At 42.0% G+C, this 17,589-nt stretch overlaps 1 long non-coding RNA gene across 1 annotated transcript in view; it reads right to left on the minus strand.

Annotated features, from left to right (window-relative positions):
- LOC100909672 (uncharacterized) overlaps nucleotides 1-17,589 on the minus strand; it is a 361,625-nt gene that overhangs the window by 33,149 nt on the left and 310,887 nt on the right. The window contains exon 6 of the long non-coding RNA XR_005493507.2: nucleotides 1,532-1,661. This is a non-coding gene — a long non-coding RNA (uncharacterized LOC100909672). The remainder of the gene's footprint in view (nucleotides 1-1,531; nucleotides 1,662-17,589) is intronic.

The raw sequence follows: 17,589 nt of genomic DNA on the forward strand, positions 1-17,589 counted from the left end.
CTTTGGACTGGAGGGGGCAGAGCAAACAGACCTAAGAGAGAGTCAAGGCCCAAGGTGAGCCCTGACAATCTATGGTTATCACCTGGTTTCTTTAGATGAGTTCAAGGCTCCAAGTCAGACAAACTATCTGTACAGTTAGTAAGAGAGCCATAAAATAAGACAAAAATAATCCAGATGCGATCACAGAAATCCTGACAACTGTTTTGGCACAATTGTGGTTGACCATGAACTAATGTTAACTACAGAAGGAAAAACGTAATTTGCAAAACCAAAAATTTACGAAGGACATATTACTGGTAAGATTCTAGAACCCAGGGAACAAGTCCTATATAATTAGGGTGATTCGGAACTGCCTAGATAAATGTTGCCAATAAGTGCTTGTAAATTAATTGGAGCAATTTGGGCTGTTCTCTTGTGGCTTCTGCCCTTTGCACTGTATTTTACCCCTTTGTTCTTTCTTGGTTATTGTTCGGCTTGTGCACAGCTTTACTGTAGGATTTGCCATACTTTGAAAAACTATGTACTCTGTACCGTATCGCGGTTAGATGTCACAATCATGTACATGGGGCCCACTATATGAAGCAGGTGGGCTCTGGCAATATGAGCTGGGACAGTGTAGCTTTTTCCTTTCAGTTGCCGGTGGCTTAATAATGGATGAAAGAGAATGACCGAGTAGGTCCACAGATACCATAGTGTGATACCTGAAGGAGGCATTGATTTTGTATCAACCATTGTACGGGGCTACAACAGGGCTTTACATGCTTCATCAAATATCTCAAAAAAAAAAAAACCCTATGAGATCAATGTGTTTATTCCACTGACACTGATATACAAGGCCAAGTGATAGTTCAGACCAAGATCAAATGTTATATACAGGAGTGCAGTGGCTACCATGAGGGAGAATCAGTTTCCTCCAGGGATGAGCTCCAACATAGATTATAAATCTCAAATAGTCAGCACTGCACACATGAACATATAAGCAAGGAGAAATAGACACTTGTGCAAATGTGTGTGCGCACACACATATACACACAAACACACATGTAACAATAATTAAAGAGGAGACCATGAATTTAAAAGAGGAACAAGGAATTTAAGGCAAAGGGAGGAGCAAGAGTGATGTAGATACAGTAATCATATATGACATTCTCAGAGAAATGATTGAGCAAATAAAACAGTAAAAACAGAGAGAGAGAGAGAGAGAGAGAGAGAGAGAGAGAGAGAGAGAGAGAGAAACAAAAATAGTTATATAAATCTGTCATAGTGACTCACTCCTACAATCTTAGCACTTGGAAGGCTGAGGTAGGAGAAGCACCATGAATTCAGGAACAACCATTTATAAGAGTGAGTTCAAGGTCATTTTGGGCTAGAGTTAGGTCCTGACTGAAGAAGAATAGAACAGACTAAAACGCGTACAGAAGATGTGGAGCTAGAACTCAAAGCCAGTATCTCTAAATTCCAGGCACTGTGTTCTATTACACCACTCGGCAAACAGAGGCCCACGGCCGAGGCCCAGTCTGTAGTGGAGTACCTTGAACATCCAGACACCACGGAATGCTATCGCAGGAGCACTTCCCAGCAGAGGACAATGATTGAGCTGTCACTCTTGAACATCTGTCTTCCGGCTGGATTTTCTGCAACCCATGTCATTAACATGGAGCCTAGTCGAAGGAAAAAAAGTCATTGTAAGTTTACCAATGCGTGTGTCTGACTGTCTGTCTGTCTGTCTGTCTGTCTGTCTGCCTGTCTGTCTCTCTCTCTCTTTGTATGTGTGTATGGGCGCGTGCGTGTGCATGTGGTGGGTGTGTGTTTTAATGCACACAGAGACATCCTAATTATCAAATTAAAAACTACTAAAAACATAACGTTTCGGCATACATTTCTTCACCAATTTATTAGTTGATTCATCCCCAAACTTCAGTGTTCTCTTTCTCTCCACCCTACTTTTCTCTTTGTACCTATAACATATGTACTTCATTTTATTCATGGAATGAGTTCTTTTAAAGTTGTGTGATTTTTTTTTTCGGCAAGTGAAACATTACATTAAAGATACTAGAGATGTATTCTTTTAAAAGAACCCTATAGCAAATTGCTCTGTAAAGCAAATAATGACCCTATAACCAATCTTTCTTTAAATCTAGATTTCCATATATCAGATTTGACTGAAAAAGGTACATCTGTACTTTATTTTTACATCTGTCTGCTGGCTGTACTGCAACATAATAGTGTGCCAATTTGAAATACCATAATTTTTATACTTTCCAGTTCTCACAATGCAATCTTAGAAAATGTATTATTTTCCATATAATTCTTACATATCCTTTCTTTTCTTTGGCGGAACTTTGGCCTTTCGAGCTGTCTATCACCACCATCCCCCATGCTATGAGAGAGCAGTGGCATCTCATCTTTTAGAAAACAGCATAGAGTATCGTGTGCTCCTTTGCACGTTTAATATTTACAATGACTCCTAGGTATAAACAATGGCCTCCATTGCTTTACAAGTCAGTGAGCTATGGAGGCATCAGCGATACTGGACTTCTGCAGGTGTACTGACTGTCTGTCAGCTGACAAATATTAACATATGCATGACACACACAGCACACACATGCAAACACACACTCATACATGCGTACGTTCTGAGACGGTTTTTGTGAGATGACTTCCCATACCCTTCTAAATGACACCACACCATCCAGTTATTTGAAGTGTGTGTGTGTGTGTTGTATATGTTAATACATGACTCAAACTTTTGGATTTAAGCACACAGTACAGCATTAACTCCAGTTACCACCTTTGCAAAATGACTTCTAAGAATTTGTTCATTTTTTATGTAACTGAAATTATACATTCTTCAACCAATTCTTGACATCACCCACTCATCTTAGGGTGGCAACGTTCTAGTCTCTGTTTTTGTATCAGTTAAACTTTTGTAGATTGCAGTATCACGCGATTTTGGTCACCCTGTGTTTGGTTTATTTCAATTAACATAATGTCATCCAAGTTCATTTTTATTGTCAAAATCACGGGACCTTTAAAAGATCATTTTTACATGTATTTATTTTACGGATATGGGTGTCTATTGAACGCACGTGCACCAGGTGCATTCCTTTTGCTGAGGGAGGCCAAACCGTGACATCAAATTCTCTGGAACTGGAGTTATGGATGTTTCTGAGCTGCTACATGGGTGCCGGGAACTGAAACTGGGTCCTGCATAAGAGGAGCCAGTGCTCTTAACTGCTGAGCCATGATCTCCAGCTCCCCAACAGGATACTGTTTTTCAAGCTAAGTAACATTCTTCTTAGTGTGTTTATAAGCACATGCCCCATTTCCTTTCCTCAGCTGTCTGTGAGCACTTCAATTTCACCCCATAGCTTGGCTACGTGAATAAGGCTGCTCTGAACACAGGATCACGGAAACCTCTTGAGAGGCTGATTACATTTCTTTTGGATATAAACTAAGGAATAAGACTGTGTGATCAGAAGTAGCTCTTAGTTTAGTTTTCGAAGGATGTCATTGTTTCCCAGGATGGATATACCACTGTGCATTCTCACCAGCAAGCAAGAGTCAACATTTCCCCACCTCCTTGCTGACACTTCTTTCCTTTACCATTTGATAGTTGAAATTCTAATAGGCTTGGGACTGCATTTCATTGTGATATTGATTTGCATTTTTCTGATGGTTAGTGATGTTGGGACATTTTTATATTTTTCCACATTGCCTCTGAGTTATCCGTCTATCTTATTTTGAGATGTATCTGTTCAGCCCCTTTGCCATTTTTTACTGGGCTGCTGCTTTCATGGCTGTGGAATTGTTCGTGTTCCTCCTCTGTTTTGGCTATTAACCCCTTATCATATGGAGAGGTTGCATGTGTTTTCTCCCGTTCTGTGGTTACCTTTTGTGCTGGCTATTGTCTCCCATGCTGCAGAGACACTCTGCAGTTCAATGCCATTCCACTTGTCTGCTTCTGCTTTTGTCGCCTCTGTTTGCAGGGTCACATCAGAAACATCATGGCCCGATGTCAAGGAGCTTCCTGTGCTTTCTTTCAGAAGTTTTAAAGTTGTAGGCATTCCATTAGATTTTTAAACTCATTTGACTCGATTTTTGTGTGTCATGTTGGGTAGGAGTCCTATTTTCTTCTGTTGCATGTAAGTTTTGAATTTTTCTAACTATTGACAATATTGCTATCTCCCCATTGGGTACCTAGAAACGCGTGGTAACTACTATTGCATTTTCTTATCATTGCGATAATGAACAATTGAAAAACGGTCTCACAGAGAAGACAAAGTTTATAGTGACTATTTGCCCATAAGAGTATTTTTACAAAAGGCTGAATTGATTCCAGTAATATTCCTGTTATAGCTGTCTTCGTGAGGTAGTTTCCTAATCACTTGAAGCCTTGATGTTTTTGTCCATGGAATGGAATGCTTGGGTCTACTCTGACAGACACAAAATGCCACTGGCCTACCCAGCTGAGATGTCATGTCTACTGGATGGTCTGCTTAAGTGTCTTAGCAGTTGTTCCTACAAGGCAAGCTCCCATTAACACCGTGTTTTTTTTTTGTTTGTTTGTTTTTTTTTTTTGGTTCTTTTTTTCGGAGCTGGGGACCGAACCCAGGGCCTTGCGCTTCCTAGGCAAGCGCTCTACCACTGAGCTAAATCCCCAACCCCGTTACACCGTGTTTAACACAAGGTGCCCCTGTCCATAGTTAACTAGATAGCCAAAAACTTTAAAAAGGAAAATGGAAAGTGAGATTAATTCTGTCACTGTGCTTCTCCTGGATGAGGTTGCTGCCTGGCAGACTTTGCCCAAAACCCATGATCTATCGTTCATCAGGAACAATGAGCAGTGTAGCTAGGATCTCGGTCTAAGGGGGAAGATTCAGGTTTTCTAGGATGCGGCAGCACCATAGGTTTCAGAAGCAGAAGTCCTGAGCCAGCGTTTCCCATTAGTACAGCCAGAGCCCTACGGAAACCTTCTTCCGAGCAGGTCAGCACACAGGCCTTCCCAGCTTTGTCTTTTACCTAGAGAAACAGCCGGCCTTTTATCACCTCTGTCCAGCCTCTCTCCTCTTCTGATCAAGGAGACTTACAAACAACTGCCATAAAAATGATTTTTTTTTCATAAGCGACTTCTCAATAATATCTCTGAAGAAAAGCAGGGAGGCTAAGAGATACGTGACATTCACAGATTTTTGTCCCTGGAGCCACAAAGTACACATGAGCAATTTCTTCATTTGACCAAAATGAATGGTCATCACAAAAACAAATGTAACTTTGGTATCCCTGATTTGGCAGAGACAGCTTAGGGGCTCAAACTTAATAGACTTTTTCTGACCGATTAGGATCTCAGAGCAGGCTGCATCATCCTGTCAGAGCAGATAGCCACGTCCAAAGCCCAGGCACTGAGCTGCCCTTGATCCATGACCTTAGCAGACAAAATAATGGGCTGTGGAATCTCCTAGGTTTGCCAAGGAAGGAAGTCTGAAGGTGGTGTTCATTTTGCTTGGTGGTCTTTTAGGGAGGCAATTAGGCATTAAGCATGTATTGGTGCTTAAAGGAAATGCCTAACAGTCAAAGCATATTTCTATATTCCAAAGGTCTGGGAGAGCTATGCCTAAGAAGGGATTAGCTACTATCAGATGATATTACGACTGGATTAATGATGTTCCACATTCACTATATTTATAAAAAGAGAGGAAAGAAAGAATAGGAATCTTTTAAGGAGCAGATAAGTGATTTCTATAAACCTTAAAAGCTAAAAGAAAACTCATTTTATAAAAGATAGTGGTTCTAATAGTATATTTATTTATAAATCCTTAATTAGGGTATTTTTCCCTTATAAAAGGCCCTACATTTCAAGTAAATTGCTGTTAACACCGCCTGTGAGGCTGAGAAAAGTGCATGCATGTGTGTGTGTGTGTGTGTGTGTGTGTGTGTGTGTGTGTGTGTGTGTGTGCACAGAGAGAGGGGCCTCTTATACCAAAGCTTTAGAGTGCACCAAGTATTTTAACCATTCTCATTGTAGACAATTGTTTTTGTAATGGATATACTAAGGGTGATCATTTTGTTTTATTGCTAGTCGTTGCTGACTGAAATATTTTGCCATATGAAAGTAATTACTGTGACTATATTACTTTTCTAACCCGTTCGTGTGGGGTCCCAAATATTCACAGTATGAAATTCTTTCACCCCCACTTAAAAAAAAGTCATTGGCTATCATGCTCTGACCTTCCTTACACAGAGACATACAATAGTTATGCAATTTCTTTTTTCTTTTCTCTTTCATGTGTTCCCTGTACATGTGGATTGAACAGTCTAAACTTGCATGGCAGTATGGGATGACGGTCAGTGAGAAATGACGTAACTGACATGAATATCACATGTCAGGAAATGCAGCAAGTCATTTCAGGTTATCATAATAGACAAAAATAATTTATACTGTGTGTAAAACAGGAAGGAAGAAAGGAAGGAATAGGAAGGAGAAAGGGGGACTGAAGGAAAGAGAGGAGGAGACAGGGCCCTATGGATGCCCTGGGGGAGAGGCAGAAGGGAGGGTGACACCAGAGGAGAAAACCAGTATTTTCAGGTTTAAAGTCCCAAGCCACCTTGGGACCCTGTTCTCTGCACTCCTCCAGGTAGAAGCACGTCACATCTGGAAGTCTTGGCTCTAAACAGGGACAAAGAAAACCATCACAGCAAACAATGGCTGTTGGCTTTCTGTTCTCACCAGCTATGTCCTCAAGCTCCAACTCAGCAGAACAGTAGACTCATAACAGAAGCACAGAGAACAAGGCACTGGACAGAAGGGGACTGCCATCAGAGGTGAGCTCTTGTTTATTGCGTTTTACTTCATAGACTGAATTCATCCTTCTGTGGCACCTGCTCCACCACAATGTACTCTGTGCCCATGGGTTACACTGAGAAAGTCACCTAGCTCTCCCTAGGATCTGACGTTCATTCCAGAGGGAAGAGGAAGAGGATGTATCTTGGTTGCCGGCTGCTGAGGATGGCCACACTCTCGATGTGATGGCTTGGGACAGCTGGGGTTCTGATGGCCTCTGTCAAGTCTTGCAAGGACTCAGGGCCCATCTCTCAGGAAATACACAGAATCTTGCCACAGTTTTATGATCTAGGATCCCATGGGAAGATCCCTATTCCTTCTGATATTTTCCCATTCATTTCTATACTTTACATTTTTATTTCATTGAAAACATAAATTATACAGTCTTGGGTCAAAGTCTTTAGAGAGACTGGTTTCTTAGAACTTTGACTATGTTGCTGCTAAGGGCTCCAAGAGCTGTGCTTGCTGCTAGAAAACAAAAAAAAAAAAAAAATGAAAAAACCTGGGCCTAATAGAGCAACTAATAGACACTTGCTGCGTTTAGTCTTTCAAAGAGCCCTCTCAGAGTGGATGTCACGCCCACAGTCTCAAAATCATTCTGTCAACTGGTGAGTGAGGGCAGAACCCTCCTTCTAAACCCTATGCTATGAGAGAGGACAGTTATACCTCTCTGGTAATTCCATGACAGTGCCAGCCTGCTATGAAGTTTACTTTGTTCCCGACTGAAATTAAATAAAACAAGCAGCGCTGTAACTGTGTCAGTCTTCAGAAATTAAGGCACCGATTCACTAGAAACAAAGAAGGAAAAGGTGTTGATTTTTCTTTTCCAAATCTGGTCATTCTGGCAGTCAAAGCAATGCTGTTTTTTTTGTTTGTTTGTTTGTTTTTGTTTTTTTTTGTTTTGTTTTTTTTTTTGTTTTGTTTTTGCAGAACTCTGTACAGGGGTAGACAGACATGTGCGCTTACGTCCTTATGAGGGACTTGGGCTCAGAGTCCTGAGAACCCAGGCTGCAAGTGAAACAAGTTCTTTGCAGATACTGGAGAAGCTGCAACCCGTGAAAGGAGTGAGAAGATGAGAGCTGGGTCCTGGACAAAGCCCATGACTGACACATCTTCTCCAGGCAGGACAAAGGAGAGGAGAGATGTGGAGTGGAGAGGGCATGCCAGTCAAGAACACAGCACCCACAGAGATGGAGGTGGTGGGAAGTGACCCAGCCCGCAGATGAGCAAAGGCATAGCATGAAGATGTGATCCCTGCTCCTGAGGTTTAACACAAGGTCAAGATTCAATGGCAACACAGTAACATAATGTGTGAGGAGATCAGGTAGGCTGAGGACTAAGTGAACTTAGGAAAATAGGAGGTGGGTGTCCATGTCCTGTTTGAAACATCGGGACATGACAAGAAAAGGTAGAGTCTGCCTGGGTGAACTGCTGGTCCAAGAAGGGGGAAATCAAAAGACATGCCATTCTATTGGAAAACTACTACTAGACAACTCATCTGAAAGTGAGCACGAGTTAAGCTAGGAAACGTGAAAAGCGTTCTGTGCTAGCCATCCAGGCAGCTCAGAGGGTAAAGGCACTTGACATGGAGTTTGACAACCTGAGTTCAATCCTGGGACCCCCGTGGTGGAAGGAGAGAACTGACCCCACAGGCTGTCTGCTGACCTCCAGTTGGTTTACTATTGCCACACCCATGCATCCCCTACACATAATAAATAAATAAATAAATAAACAAATAAATAAATAAATGTAACAAAAATATCTAATTACAAATTACAAATGCCTGTGATGGAAAGAGTCAGTGACATGGTATTATTTTAAATTTCATTTTTAATCAGGTGAGTTCACAATTACATGACTTTCACTGTCTTCAAATGTCCTCTGAAGTAGATCTTATTGTCTCTCCCATTATGTCCATGAGGGTTATCGACGTTCTGAAGCACGGTGGCTTAACTGTACCTGTGTCTGCCGTACTCTCAGCCTCTTGGTTTCCTCCTGTTTCAGATTCATTCTTCGACAAAGAAATAGTGACTGAAACGTCTTTTCAATACTAAGGATGAAAACAGGTTTTTAGAAATATAAACGGGGGTCAGGAGAGATGGTTCAGAGGGTTAAGAGCACTGACTGCTCTTCCAGAGGTCCTGAGCTCAATTCTCAGCAACCACATGGTGGCTCACAACCGTCTGTAATGGGATCCGATGCCCTCTTCTGGTGTGTGTGAAGACAGCTGAAGACAGCTACTGTGTGTGTGTGTGTGTGTGTGTGTGTGTGTGTGTGTGTGATACGTCTTTAATAATGTAAACATATCTTCTCTTATAAATGTCCTAGCATCGTGCACCCTAAAGGAAGTTATCCTTCCCTCTTCGCCATGCAGCTGCAGTGATGGCCAGGACTGTGCACAGCCAGCACACACCTAGACTACACACCAGCATGCTTCTTCTACCAGACGTGTACAGACAATTAATTTTCAAAGACACCAGTCTCTCCTACATACCTTAGATTGACATTCACACTGGAGGTCAACTGGAATAATCATATCAACAATTTTTTTTTATAACCAAAACCATCTAAAGCGAGATTTTCATAAAGGATAATTAAGCAAGCTAATATTGTAAGAAGTCGAATACACAATAAGAATGTGTGCAGAAATACCTGCTTTGTGTAATTCAGAACTGGTGTTTCAGGAGATTAACAATTACGATCGCCAGTCCTCTTCTGATTCTATAATACTCCACACAATCTTTTTTAAATTACTTTATTAACCTTTCCTCCTAGCACAGAAGTGCCCGATTATAGATAATATTTCCAAATCATCTGAGGTGTAAGTGTGTTTGATTTGCTCCGTAATTATTTGTCTTCTTTATTACACTGGCCGGGCACACAAGCTCCTTGACCGGCTCTTCCTCGAAACAAGTTAAGAACAGGGTCAGATTCTTCTGTCCACCGTTCCATTTGGGTCCCAAAGTACGTGAAATTTCCCTACCAGGAGAGGACTGGTGCATGGCAGCACCGTACCTTTTAAATACAGAAACATCACTCAGCGCCCGGTCAATAAAGTTCTAAGACCCCAAGCTTAATGGACAGAACACTTTGAGAAGCAAAGGATGGTGTTTATCCCCCGTGGGACCGGGACATGGTGTTGAGCCCTAAATTCCTATCGTTCATGTATGGGTCAGTTAGCCTTACAGTCCATCTGCCCCTTGTTATTCGTACCACCTAGGACATTGCTTGCATTCTGGTGTGACTCCTGTAAGCATTTGGGAGCATCTACATGAGCTCATACAGACGGAAAAGGAAGGAGTGGGCTTAGAAGGCTATACCCCAAGCCCCGCCATTTCCACAGGGACGTAAAGAGGAGAAGCTGAAAGTCAGTCTTAGATTTGCAGAGGGAAAGTGCCTGTTGCAACCGCATAGCTGCACTTACAGATGACAGAGTTACAGGACGGAACAGGGCACGTGGCTCACTGAGGAAGGCCAGCACCAGGATAAAAATGCAAACCCAAGAGACCCTAGGTATTGGCCACAATCGACAAATCTCGAAGTTTCCATATGTAGAAGGATTTCAGAGCTGGGTTAGGAATACGGGAATCCGCCGGTCAGTTCGATTCAGTCACCCATGGAATTACAGTGTAGGGTACGGATGCCAGTAGTTTAGACCCAAACCGAGCATAAAAAACACAAAATAAAATCCAGTGTCAGCACAAAGTTGACAGCGAATGATTATAACAGCTTCGAAGCTTGAAAAAGAGTGTAAATAACTCGGATCCCCGCGGGCTCACTCAGCCTGCATACATAACAAACCTGATGGACAGTCTCTGTGGTAAAGGCAGAACGAGGCACTGGGAAGACGCGAAGATTCTGCCAGCCAAGAGCCTTGACTGTCACCTTTCTGACTAAATCAGCTCCTTCCACGCGGGGAAGGAAGCAGCGCCCTGGGTGCGCCTCAGCAAGGCCAAGGGCCCTCCGCCTTGAAGCAGGAATGTTAATTATGGGCTCTTCCGTGGTTATCCAGGCGCTGCAACCCCACCAGCATTTACACTCTGCGAAGAAGCCTCTCTCTGATCTTTAATCCTTGGCACTTTGAGTCCACAAAAGATTGTGATTCTGTCCAACTCTGCTCATTTTTACAATGTAAAAATGAGGGCAAAGGAAAACCATTTCCTCGCCCCGGATACGAGTGCAAACTTAGTGGGGCCGTAGGAAGCAATGGGAATTTCGCTCTTCTCTGTATACATACCAATGTGCACACGCCCGTGCTCAGAAAAAGACCCTTGCTACCTGGTTTTGGCCTCAATCGGGAGTGACGAACGTCAGCTTTGAGAAGGTGTGTGCCATCATCACTAATACATACAAACTCAAAGGACAAAGGAAGGCAGACAGGTCTTCTAAACAGGCCCAGAGACCACTCCACAGGTTTGCAATTCCTTTACAAGACAATTAATCAATTAGCAAATCATCCTTTCCCCTTTGCTATTTATGAGGCAGGAGAACAGCATCACCAAATGCAATGGCGGCCGCTTCTTTTCAAACTTTGCCCTTCAAACACATTGGTCTTATTTATCTGAATTGAGCAGATGCTTTGCAGTGCCAGTCTGTGGTGACTGGACTGTTTGCTATTAGAACCTGAGTAAGATTTATGCTAAGCAGAAGAACATAAATATGACATCCTATAGACATTCGTGGTGATCAACTGTGTTGTATTGTCTCCAGCCATGACTACTTATTCATATAGGAAGAGAGGGAGCAAATCCACTTGACATTGCTAAAAGGGTAGCTATCGTCATTGGAAGGACGGGCGAAGATGAGGCTCACACAGCCGTTGCTCTAGAGTACAACTATGAGGTCTTAAAATGCAATTAAATCGCTGCGGTGTGTATATCCTGTTTATAGGCTCGGCCCTTATTTCCTTCAGAGATCCCATATTACCTGTGACTCCTCTTTGGAAAGCAAAGAGGTCAAGCAGCTTCTGCTGAACAGCTGGAATGTTTATCAGAGGCCCCTCAGATACAAAGCCCTCAGAACCTAATCTGAGCCTTGGCAGGGAGGCTGTGCAACTCTGTTTTTAACCTCTTGGCACTGTAGGCGCCTGTCCCATAAAACGCGAAAGTGGAAAACAGCTGGGTGTGGTGCCCGTAATTCCTGCCCTCAGGAGGCTGAGCCAGGAGGATAGGAGTTAGAGACCAGCCCGGATGAAAGTCGAGCCTCTCTCTCTCTCTCTCTCTCTCTCTCTCTCTCTCTCTCTCTCTCTCAACAAAGCAAGAAAAGAAGAAAGAAGAAGAGAAGAGATGGAAGGAAAAGGAGAGGAGCTGTGTGGTTATTTTTCTCACTCTCTTTCTCTCTTTGTGCTGTGATCACCTCTCCGTTTCCCAGTCTTCTACACTGTCTGTTGCCAGGTGGGAAAATATGAAGATCTACCTTAGCCGTCAAGCCACCACCCAAAGACTATACATGGACTGACCCTGGACTCTGACCTCATAGGTAGCAATGAATAGCCTAGTAAGAGCACCAGTGGAAGGGGAAGCCCTTGGTCCTGCCAAGACTGAACCCCCAGTGAATGTGATTGTTGGGGGCAGGGCAGTAATGGAGGGAGGATGGGGAGGGGAACATCCATATAGAAGGGGAGGGGGAAGGGTTAGGGGGATGTTGGCCTGGAAACCGGGAAGGGGAATAACATTTGAAATGTAAATAAGAAATACCCAATTTGGGGCTGGGGATTTAGCTCAGTGGTAGAGCCTTACCTAGGAAGCGCAAGGCCCTGGGTTCGGTCCCCAGCTCCGAAAAAAAAGAACCAAAAAAAAAAAAAAAAAAAAAGAAATACCCAATTTAATAAAGATGGAGAAAAATAAAAGAAAACAAAAACAAAAACAAACAAACAAACAAACAACAACAACAAACCCAAAGAAGGTTCCCAGAACCACACAGATATTTCATTAGGCAACTAAGCAGAAAATCTGTGTCCATGACTGCACTTTTGAGGCGATAATTAAATACAAGTTCACTCCATTATGCACAGAACAAGGACATTTCTGGTCCATCTTTACAGTTAGGAAATACTAGCTCCAGTTTACACACTCTCTTACAGCTGCGGTTTTCGCAGAGTCGAATACCAGATACCCTGCATGTTCTATATTTACAATTCATGATGATAGCAGAAGTTCAGTTATAAAGTAGCAACGAAAATAGTGTTATGGTTGGGAATTGCCACAGCATGAGGAACTGTACTAAAGGTTTGCAGAATCAGGAAGGTTGAGAGCCGGTGTCTTAGGGACGTCAGGATGGGCTCAGAGACCTATGGGCAGTCATTTGACTGGGAGATAACAATAAAACAGCATTGCAGAAAACTTCCCTACCCTTTCTTTCTGTTAAAAAAGACTTAGGAACAGAGAGAAATATAATTCAAATGTCGAAAGAGCTGTAAGACCTCATAAGTCAGAATAGTAACTGAAAGATCACTATGATGTGAAGACACTTGGACACGCTACAAGCCCCACAGCTCGTCTTACTTTAAAAGGAGAACGAAACAAAGACCGGTGAAACGTGAACAGAAGCAAATGCTCCCCACCATTGCGTTCACACACAAGAATCAACACCACAACAGTCACTCCTGGACACATTACTTCTTAGCAAAATAGCATAACCCAGCACATTCAAGCATTAAAATTTAAAAAGTATTTCAAACTGTCCTCGGATCATCAGCAGAGTCATGTCACAGAATTTTTTTATTGGTTCAGAAGACTAGGTGTAATTGTATTAATATTTTAATGTTTGATACATATTGGCTGTGATACATTGCTTGCATAAATAAAAAGCACCAGCATTCAATTGCCAATGAAATAATCACACAGTCAAGATCTTTATTATATCATGCATTATTTAATTACAATAATCAGAGCCCTTTTGAAGGTAAAACAAGATTAAAAAGGTTTTGTTTTATTGGATCTATATATTTGATTTAAACTTTACATGTTAGCTTTACATTAAGAATTTATAAGGCATCAGTTCAAATGGTGCTATTATAAGAGTTTATTTCTTTTATAATTAGTACAGTACTCTTAAAGTACTCTGACTATAAGATAATATTTCAGTATTTTAATGAGCTTTTTAAGTGTAATTGATGTAACAATCATTGAATTACACATTTATACCTGAAGAATAATGAAGGAAACATTTTAATGAGAAATTTAATCATTATTAGCAAATGATCTACTAAACTGCCGTTTGCTGACATTTAAAAGCTTAATAGCAGAAAGCTGTATTTTCCTCCATTGGCATCAACATTGATAGTGATTACTTTTCTGTTACTCCGATTACCCAGGTTAACTTGCTACCACCACTAATTTATTTATAAAATTGAGAAAACTTTCTTTACCCACCCTTGTCAGCTCCTTCCAGAAAGAGTGGGGCTTGACACTTGGAGGGATAATTTAAATAAATTAGCCCCTTTCCAGCCTGCAGCAGTTTGCAGCATAAAAGCTTTCTTTCTTGTGACTATTCACGCTTGCATCAGCTTGATTTTGATGAATGCCCTGCGAATTCCCTGATAGTACCTCAGACAGAGATCTTAGACCAATGTCAACAGGGGTTTCAGAACCCCTTCCTTTCTAGCACACATCAGCGTTCAAGGCCTAAGAGGGTGCAAGGGGAGTCAACGATGGGGCTGAGTTTCACTGATGGGTTAAGCAGAATACTCACGCCATGAGGAAATAGCTTAGAATGGAGACGTTGGATTGAATGCTGCAACAATGTGTTTTGAAGCCGCAGAGACCCCAAGACAATACCAAATGGGCAGGTTTTACATAATCTCTGTAGGTCAGGAGAAATTTCATACAAGCTCAGCTTTGGAACTGAGGACTAGGGATTGCCAACTCTGGTCAGTATATATGCTAGGGAGGCATGATATCCTGGGAATGGATCAAAATAGACTCTGCTTTCCAGGACAGCATGCCTTAATTTTTTTTATAAGGAACAGTCATGTCCAGAGTGCTTAAGCAGAGCAGAATGTCAGTGTGCATGACTCTCTGATAGAACTCATCCATCTAGAAGAAAGGGTTTGGGTAGAAAAACACTGTTAAATATCAATACACAGATGATCTCTCTCTCTCTCTCTCTCTCTCTCTCTCTCTCTCTCTCTCTCTCTCTCTCTCTCTCTGGTGAAAGTGCCTTCAGGAATCAGAATCAGGCCTCGGAACCCCCAGAAGCTGTTAGGTGCCCAATGTAAGTGTTGGAAGTAAGCTTGGGTCATCTGCAAGAACAGCAAGTGTTGTTAACTCCTGACCCATCTCTTTAGCCCTAATACTAATTTTTTTAAAAGTGGCTCATTTTAGCTGTCAGACAACTTTCATCACAGCAATGTATATAGGTATATAATTGCTCTAATCATGTTCTGCCCTTGCTTCTTTTCAATCCCCTTCCCCACCATCCTTCTCCCTTCCACACCCTAATAGTCTCTCGTTTATCTTCATTCACTTGACTCCCTCAGTTCCACATAGGAGAGGAAGTAGACAACCATGTTTTTGAGTAAGTGTTAGATTTGGAATCACAGTGGGAGCGATCAGGACTCAGGAGACAACAGCTTGCAGCATATGGCTCCCACCAGTCCTCTGCTCCTTAAGTCCCTAAAGTCCCTCTTAGCCCAGAGAACTGTTTGGCATATTTCTCCCCTGCCCTTTCTTCTCCTCCCCTCCTCTCTGTTCTCTCTTTTCCTCCTCCTACTTCTCTCCACTCTTCATTTCACATATCCTCAAAGAGATTTTCAGAATGAGATATACTGGACTGTTTTTTTTTTCATACAACTGAGGGGGCTTGGTTCTGTGAACGGCTATGCAGCGTAGCCAGTGCCTTGTGGACAACTCCAGCCGCCCTGGTCACGTATGTAGGACTGACTCCCCTGTCCTCGTGGGTATCCAACACCCAGCCTTCCTACTGCACATACACCAGTAGACTATGGTAATAAACAATGAGCTGCAGAGGGTTAGCGTACTAAGGGACACAGAGAGACCATCTCTGAAGTGAAAGGAAGAAGGGAGAGGAAACAGCTCAACTCTTTCATTTGTTGGTTTTGATGAAGTCTGATTACCGGGGGTGTTCATTGTGGCAGACAAAACTGTTAACATCCAAAAACGCTATTCATAATATATTGGGTCATATTAAAAGATTATTCATAAATCACTTATGTTTCTACATTGGAAAGTAAAACTGTAACAGACCACTAGCAAAAGACTTCTTTTCTAATTACAAAATAGTAGTTACCTCTAAAACAAATAGCCCATGTGTAATGTCAGAAAGGATTCGGGGTGGCACAGAAAGTTATTTATTTATTTACATTTGCTGAGATTTAAATCACATGTTTTTACAGCTACAATATGCATTCCTAGGAAGGTAGAGTGTTTTGAAACAACTTTCTTATAATAATTTTATGTAAATAAACATCTTACCACAAAACCAAAAATACATTGAAGAAAATCTGACAATATGTGGTGAGCAATGTGGAGTGTATTTTCAGACACTCTAGAGGATTGGCCAGCAGAGAGTCAGACCCAAATATGTAGGATGGTGTTATTCAGCTGAGAGACAGTATACTGAGACACACTGAAGTATTACCTGTGAACCGCCAAATTTCTATCAACACACCCTTCATGTTACAGCAGAATTACAGCTGTACCCATGCACTAAAACAATTTCCTGGTCTCCAGATGAAAGGTACAGGTTTCTTCAGGATAAATAAATAAATTACTATTATTATTATGTGCAGCACCAAAGCAATGCACAATAAAACGGAGCACTTTCTAGAATGCAGAAGAACATTGCCTCCTGAGAGCATAATGGAATGAACCAGGACAATAAGGAGCGCTACTCGAGCAGCAGTGTAGTGAAGAGGGCAGCCCCATGACGTGTGGGATAGTTGTGGATGCAATTTAATTCCTTCAAGTGTGCCACAGAATATTCTGGTGTTCGAAAGTGTGCCATTAATGCAAAAAGAGGGCATATAGGCGGGAATCAGAGAAAACTACACCAAAAGTGAGTTCAAAGGAAAGATGCCCTTTGAACAAAGCACCGCTATTTTATAAACAGTTAGGAACTCTCTTTTCTCTAATCACCTTGGTTTTACTCACTGTGTTGGACTCCCAAAGACTAACTCATCCAGTTAGCAGGCCATACATAAACAAATGGTACTTTTTAAAAAATGCACTTTTAAAAGGCTCTGTCTAAAGGTTGTGGGAGTATGAGATGAAAACCAAGGAGAAGGCTGGCAATGGTTAACCTCAGGGCAGCATCACGTTGCTGCCAACCAAGGTGGTCAGTGACAGGTTGGTACACTAGCTATCAGGCTCTGAGAACCATTCAGGAGATACTCCTCGTTACACAGCTCACACAGAAGATCGGAGACACAGTTATGAAGGGAGCCTCCCCTTCTTCAACCCTCATTCAAGGAAATATTTGTCACACACACACACACACACACACACACACACACACACACACACGCACACAGAGGCACAAAAAGTGTAAGTTCCCTATGTCCCAAATAAATGTGAGTTCAATGAAAGCTCTGGCTCTCCTTCACTGGGCCTCATCTGAGCTATGAAAACCACATTTGAAAAGGGCACACATCAATTTCTACTTTACACACACAAACACACACACACACACATTCACACTCATATACACTCACATACACACTCATACACACACTCACATTCACACTCACACACACATATACACACACTCACATTCACACCCATACTCAC

This window comes from Rattus norvegicus, chromosome 14 (assembly GCF_036323735.1).
Source record: "Rattus norvegicus strain BN/NHsdMcwi chromosome 14, GRCr8, whole genome shotgun sequence".
In the NCBI taxonomy this organism is placed as follows: Eukaryota; Metazoa; Chordata; class Mammalia; order Rodentia; family Muridae; genus Rattus; species Rattus norvegicus.